This window comes from Hipposideros armiger, unplaced genomic scaffold (genome assembly GCF_001890085.2).
Source record: "Hipposideros armiger isolate ML-2016 unplaced genomic scaffold, ASM189008v1 scaffold_1464, whole genome shotgun sequence".
Taxonomy (NCBI): Eukaryota; Metazoa; Chordata; class Mammalia; order Chiroptera; family Hipposideridae; genus Hipposideros; species Hipposideros armiger.
This window is the reverse complement of record NW_017732814.1, coordinates 63,720-71,579: the sequence shown is the minus strand read 5'-3', so window position 1 is coordinate 71,579 and position 7,860 is coordinate 63,720. Positions and strand designations below refer to the sequence as shown.

The following is a 7,860-nucleotide window of genomic DNA, read 5'->3' as shown; positions in this document are numbered from 1 at the left end:
AAAAAAATGGTACCTTTTGATGACAAGATCTATACAGAATTATTTGGTGCATTTTATTGTTTTATTCAAGACTATTTTCAATATAAAGTTTCTTTTTATTTTCCCTTTGCCTCAAAACCCTTGCCAAGTTTCTGTTACCTGTTAAAGATAAATGTAAACAACTGCTGAGTAATAATAACTGAATAAGGCCTGAAGAGTACCTCAAAAGCATATCAAGTACACTGAAAAATTTTATGAAAATATTTTGTTCTTCAGCTTTGAGTTAAAACAAAAAAACCAGAGCAATTTAAGTTTGGTAAGAGCCTAGAAAACTTGAAATTTAATAGTTTATCATTTAAAAGAAACAAAGTCAGTTATTTTATCTTATGTGGTCATGTAAGAAATAATGAAATTAGAAAAATGAGAAAGATGTGTTCATATATTCTAAAGCCAGTATTCTGTTTAATGTTATGATTGAATTTTAAAAATAATTTTACATAAACTCAAAAAATAATTAACACAATATATTTAAACACAAAACAAAAATTTACCTTTGGGTTAAATATAATGATATATATTATACATCTATTTACATTTATATATGTTATATTTTTATAAAATATTTTTATATTAATCAGATATAACTATACTTACATATTAATTTGCTGAGTTCTAAGAACAAAGGTTGGTTTACACAAGTTAAAATGTTCTAAAAATCCAAATTTCTGATTTTGATTATAAATTTATTCTCACAGCAACCTACACTGAAAACTAACACAAAATATGTAACTCTCTTTGTAATAGGTGTTATAATAAAGTAGTCCATATAAAAGAACAAGGTATCAATTCCTTTTAGATGATACCAAATGGTACCATAATTATGGCACTATGTGACCAGATGTAAAGTCTTCATACTCAAAAACATTTTTCAAAGAGATTAATTGTAGAGGTAAGAAACATTTTTTGGAAATGTCGTTTAATTTGGTTTGCTTCTTTTTAAAGAAAATATTAGTTGTATACTAATATCAGATATTAGTAACTGTCAGGTAGTACATACAGAAATAAAGAGGCATTTACTTCTCTTACTATTCATGGAACAACTGATTAGCTGCCAGTAAATGGGCAATGCTTAACTGATCTAAAACAATCATCACAGCAAATAGCTATTTAAGAGATAAGTTGAGAAAGGAAATCAGTGAAAAACAAAAAAGGACTTGAAAGTGATGGAATGTGCTAAGCTTTTGTACTCAATGAAACACTCTACCTTGAATATTCTTTCATTCAAGTTGCAGCATGAATAGATATGTAGTTTATTGGGGCTTTAATAACTGATACATACATAGAATAAATATATGTGAGTACACATATACTATAAACAAAAAATAGTTTTAATGTGAAAATGTCTTGTTTTCATGAAGAACTTTGGATGTTAAAAGGAAAAAAAAAACAGAAAAAAGTATGTTTTGCTTTGCTTTACTTTGTTTTTTTCCTCTAAAGGAAAGTATTTAAAATCAGAAATAAGTAAAATATGTTTTTCCTGTGACAGAGAAACTACCTCCAGAATTCAAGGGGAAAAAAATCTGACAGAACAGTACATCTGGACCTTTTCAAGGGCCACTGCAACTGTGCTCTGATGATTATTCACAGCCCCTAAATTGCTAAGGAAATGAAAATGGCAAAGGCGACTTTAGAAGTTCAGTAGTTGGGACTGAGTTGCTTTGTCATCCAAATAAAATGGCATATATTGGTAGCCTTACATGTGAGCAGTAAAAATGCTCACTCCGTGGTGAGATTGACCCTTCTGAGTTAAACTGGAAATTGTACAAAGCAGGTAAGAATGCCCTATTTGTCCAGTTAGGGTTTCCATCTAAGTAACAATAACTTTTATCTGTGTGCCCTAGAGCTTTAGAAATATATGAATTTGTAATTCACATGGATATGCATTATCTATTTCTCAGAACTGTACAAAGTGTGCTACGAGCAAATTAATTATATTCACCTATATACATCATATTAAATAGCCAAAATAATTAATTAATGCCCTTCTGTCTTATATATCGAAAATCCTGCTTCACCCTAAGAGCTGCAACCTTCATTCAATCATGTGGCTAGCACTTAGTACAGTGTACACAATTAGAAGACATCTATTATTTGTGTTGAATAAACAACTGGATGAATGGAAAAATTCTAACCCTGTTCTTAAGCTGTATATTTACTATAGTGCAAACTAAGGTCTCTTCCCTTTTGCGGCCATCGCTGAAGCACCAGAGGCCAAAATGAAGTTCAGCTCCTCTGTGACTTCTGACCAGGGCAAGAACCGTAAAAGACATTTCAATGCACCTTCCCACGATTGCAGGAAGATTATGTCTTCTCCTCTTTCCAAAGAGCTGAGACGGAAGTACAATGTTCGATCCACACCCATCCAAAAGGATGATGAAGTTCAGGTTGTCCGAGCACACTACAAAGGGCAACAAATTGGCAAAGTAGTCCAGGTTTACAGGAAGAAATGCGTTATCTACATTGAATGAGTGCAGCAGGAAAAGGCTAATGGCACAACAGTTCATGTGGGCATTCACCCCAGCAAGGTGGTTATCACTAGACTAAAGCTGGACAAAGACCGCAAAGATCCTTGAACGGAAAGCCAAATCTTGCCAAGTAGGAAAGGAAAAAAGCAAATATAAGGAAGAAACAATTGAGAAGATGCAGGAATAAAGTAATTTTATATACAACAATTTTCATTAAAAACTGTTAGGGCCGGCTGAGTGGCTCAGTTGGTTAAGAGNCCGGGAAGAGCGCAATGATGGTGCCAACTTGGGCCAGTGAAGCGACATCCTCCACAACTAGACTGAAGAACAAAAAGACAGCAACTTGTCTGTTCCCTTCCCCCAATTCCCCAGAGCTGTTCCCATCCCCCCAATTCCCCAGTAAAAATCTTTAAAAAAAAAATCTACATAGGGATGTGCATCTCCACATGTACTAACAATGATTTTTTTCCCCTATTTTTGTCGCTTCTTAGTTAGAACATATCAATTTTTCTTCCTTCTTTCTTCAAAGAGGAGTAAATGCTACTGGGTTCAGCTCTACTCTTATATCCTTTATAATGGCATCACTATCCATTAAAAATAGGAAATCTGTCATTTTATTCTTCTTTAATCTGCTCCACCTTCAGTCATTTATAGGCTCTGATGAATCTTGCCTTCTAAATATCTCTTGAATCCATTACATTCTCTCTGCCTATCTCCCTTACTTCCTGTATTGCCTTGCTTCAGATACCCATCGCCTCTTATTTGATCTATTGCAAAGGATCACCTGTGATTCTTTTTTTTTTATTTTAAGATTTTATTGGGGAATTGGGGGAGGGGAACAGCACTGAGGGATCGGGGAAGGGGAACAGACAAGTTGCTGTTGTTTTGTTCTTCAGTCTAGTTGTGGAGGACGTTGCTTCACTGGCCCAAGTTGGCGTCGTCATTGTGCTCCTCCTGGTCGAGGCTGATCAGTCGCCGGCCTCTGGACAACCACTCATGGCGGCTGTTGGCCACTTACGCTGGCTGCCGGCTACACCTGGCAGCTTATGGCAGCCCACTGCAGCGGGGGACTGCAGCCAACGCTGTCGCCGGCAACCCATGGAAGCCCAGTCCCAGGTCGAGCTGCAGTTCATCATCTTAGCTGCAGAATGCAGTGTCACTGGCCCTCATATGTGGGATCCAAACCGGGGCCCTCTGGCATCCCACTGTCCACCACCTCCTGCTAAATGAAAGTTTATGCTATTTCTCCAGAATTCAGACTATTTCACTCATGGGTTTTCAACTTAGAATACATAGCATTCTCCTGCTATCATTTCTCTTTCTTTAATATTGAACTCCTATTTATCTTTCAATAAACAATTCAAATATCTCTCACTCTATGACATCTGCCTCCATCAGTTCTTAGTGAATTTTTACATACAAAAGTAGGGCTAATATTCATGCACTGCTCTGCTGCTGTTAGTTTGCAACATCAAGAGTTCCACAGTTAAATTCAAAACTGTTTCCTATACACAGAGGGCAAGGAGAGATGAAAGCAAAGCAGGTCACTCCAGATTGGTAAGTGGCAGTTTTAATAAGCAAGGATACTTATGTACAAGGCTTGGGTAGCCATGGCCTCAAGATGAGTAGATCTTGGCACCTGACCACCATAATTGTAAGAGCTTCTACAGAGACCTTAATGGGGTTCAGTCATGTAGTCCAGATGGTCTCAGTAACACACTACTCTCAAGGGTGCATCCAGCTATGAAAATGGTGGACAGAATGTACTTTCCAAAGACAGGGGACAAGCTTCTGATTGCCCGTGTTAGCTCTCGGGTCAGCCAGTGATCATGTCTTCTTGATAAGCTCCAATACCTGTATGAGCTATTGTTAAAATGTTGAAATAGTTTTATTCCAGGCTTATAATTACGTAATCAATGTCATGAGTCCTCAAGTGACAGTTGCAAAGGTCCTTTCTTGGAACCTCTGGATCTCCCATAATCAAGCAACTAAAAGAGAAACAGCTGATATTAGAGAACTGCCAGGATTTGCTCCAACACTATAGTCAACATTGATTCTGATTTGTTGATGCCTTTGTGTTGTTTGACTTTTAGGAATTTTTAATATTTCTTCTAAGAAGGAAATCTAGGAACGGATACTCTCTCAAGTTTTTAAAATTTAGAGTGTCTCCTACAAGTAGGAAACTATACAATTATGTGAGCAACTCAAGGAATAAACAAAACAGTGTGTAGTTAGCAGGCAAAATATTACATTTATGCACATAAACTAATGAAAAATGTCTGATATAATATAACTGAGCCATGTGTGGCACAAAGAACTATGTGTTACATAAGAGGAAACAACCACTGCTGACCAAAAGAAATTGAGAAAGACAAGATTTAGTAAATGTAGAGAGGCACATAGAGAGGCAATTCCAGACCTACTGACTATTTCATGCAAGCAATGAACTGAGATAATAGAACGTGAACAATGATAGTAATTAAATCATTTAACTAGAACATTTGGTGTGTATAAGTGAACAAGGAACATTAAGTCAGTAAAAGTGTGGGGGCAAGCATAAAAAAATTGAATGACATACTAAGAAACGTGCGTGCCTTCAACTGGAAAACAGTTATTGCAATATTATTTAAAATTGGGTGGGAAAGCAACAGTAGTGCATGGCCCGTGAATAGATCAATGGTTAAAACATGATATGTTTATGCTATGTAATTTTAAGATGGATGGGATAGACCCATTTGTATTGACATGGAAAAAAATGACGTGGAAAAATAATAACTAAGATATATTAAGTTGTAAAAGCAAGTCACAGAGTCATGGCATACTCTCTCTCTCTCTCTCTCTCTCTCTCTCTCTCTCTCTCCTTCTCTTTTTCCTTTCTCTCTCTTTTAACCGCAAAAGTTATCCATAACTTAATTGAAAAATTTTGGAAGGTAATAAGAAGAAAATTATATCTACCATGTAATAGGATTTTATAAATGTTATACGTCATAAAGCTGACCAAAGAAACATTTTAAAAAGCTTCATTCATACTCCCTCCATCTCTCCCACAGAGAGCGTTTATAGGACCAAGCAAAGGCACTGAAAGTATTTCACCATAGGAGTCATATGATAGGAACTTCTTTGGGGTGGAGAATTATTTAAACCCCAAGACATTAAAAAGGTTTCAAAATTTGAGGTGCTGCATTTTTTTAATTAATTAATTTTAGTATTGTATTGGAGTATGGGTTTTTTTTCATTTTTTATCAAAAAAGTTTTGAGTTTTTTCAACTGATACTGTCTTAAAGGAGAGACACCAAATTTATAAATTTAAAAGTACTTTTCCTGATAACTGAAAAACGATTTAGTGGCTCCTCTTAAACTTTTCTCTACAAAGGATGTGTTAAATAAACCTCCAGATCTCAAATAAGACATCTCTGTGAAAAACAATTGAAAATAAAAATATTCTTCTGTGGAATTTATGCCACAAATTGAACTGTTTATTCAATGTATGCCTACAGACCCCATTTGAAAGAACATATGATNTTAAGATGAGTTCATACTGGATTAGGGTAAGCCCTAGTCTAATGGTTGATAATTTGATTTTTTTATAAAAAGGGTTTTTAAGATATAGAGACAACAAGGAAAAGGCCATGTGACAATGGAGGCAGAGATTGAAGTGATGCATCTACAAGCTAGGAAACCTCAGGCGTTTTTCTCTCAGAACTTTCAGAAAAAAAAACAACATTACCAACACTATGTTTTCAGATTTATAGCCCCAGAACTGTGAAAGAATACATTTTTGTTCTTTTAAGCCACACTGTTTGCAGTAATTTGTTACAACAGCCCTAGGAAACTAATAAAATGAGTTTTTAAAAGTCTCTAAAGTATTACGATAAACTCTCTGAAAGTATTCTGGCATCCACAAAAAATAAATGATTAGAACTGAATTTGGAAGTGAAAACATAACCTGTATAACTCATTAAGCTCTATTCTCTGTTATTGTATTGGCAAAGATGGTTTCACACACACACACACACACACACACACACACACAAATGAAACCATATGTTAACCACATTTTTATTTGCCTTGAATTTTAGACTTATTTTCATATTCTAATTGTTCATGTGCTTTTTCACACTAAACTTTCATGCATATTTCACCATAATCTTTGGTTTGTTTTTAGGCACCTCCTGCTCATGAAAATCCCTCAGCCTCAATACTCAACATTATAGGAATCACATTCTTAAGGCATGAGAGAAAAATCTTAAGTGATGCAAGTAGGCTTTTACTCAGGTCTGGCTTAAGCAAAAGTGAAAACATAAGACAGTTATACATTTGTCACAATAATTCTTTTGAAAACATGCAAATAGATCCTGATTTGTTCAAATAGCTCTGGTTTTTACACTGCCCTCAGGATAATTATTCAACAGTTATCTTCCCTAGATATTTAGACCTTTATCCCCCAAAATTTAGTGTATTAGTTTACTATAACTGCTGTAACAACTTACTACAAACCTGGTCACTTAAAACAACAGAAATTTGTTCTCTCAGTTGTGGAAATAAAAAATCTGAAATTAAGGTATTGGCAGGCTGCACTCTATCCAGAGGATATACGGGAGAATCTGTTCCTCTCCTCTTACAGCTTTTAGTGTGTGTCCATATACTTTGACTTGTGGCAACATCACTCTAGTCTCCACCTCCATGATCACATTGCCTCCTCCTTTTCTGAGTGTGTCTTTTATAAGGACACTTGTGATTGGTCTTAGAGCCTACCTACATAACACAGAATCTACTTCATCTTAATCTCCAAACCCTTAACTTAATTACAAATGCAGAGACCTTTTTTCCATTCACAGTTTCCAGGGATAACATATATATATATATATATATATATATATATATATATATATATATATATATATATATATATATATATATGTATGTATGTGATGGGGGGCGGGAGGGAGAAGAGTGCCAACATTCAGCCCCCTACACTTAGATTAAGTTTTACTCATGAATTTCTCTGTAATTTGTCAATCAATCCTGGTAACACTTTATCCATTTTCCAGATATGTTATTTCTTGAATGAAAATATTTTGTACCTGTATCATTTGAAGTGTAATCAACAAGCAAGTTGTTTTATTTTTAACTCTATTTAGGAAAGGGGCAGACACAGCTGTTATCAAATAAATGGTTGAGCCCACACATAAAATGTAATAAATATACCTTCAGCATACTACTTTCAATCTAAATGCTATTTCATGCAAGAAGGCCAAAAGCAACTGAAATTAAAACAAATTCTTAAACTATAAAATCTACATAAGGGGCTGGCCAAGTGGAGTGATGGTTAAGAGCTGGCTTGGGACGCCAGAGG

At 35.2% G+C, this 7,860-nt stretch overlaps 1 pseudogene; it reads left to right on the top strand.

Annotated features, from left to right (window-relative positions):
- Positions 1 to 2,255: 2,255 nt before the first annotated feature.
- Positions 2,256 to 2,691, top strand: LOC109377588 (60S ribosomal protein L26 pseudogene; annotated as a pseudogene).
- Positions 2,692 to 7,860: the final 5,169 nt, after the last annotated feature.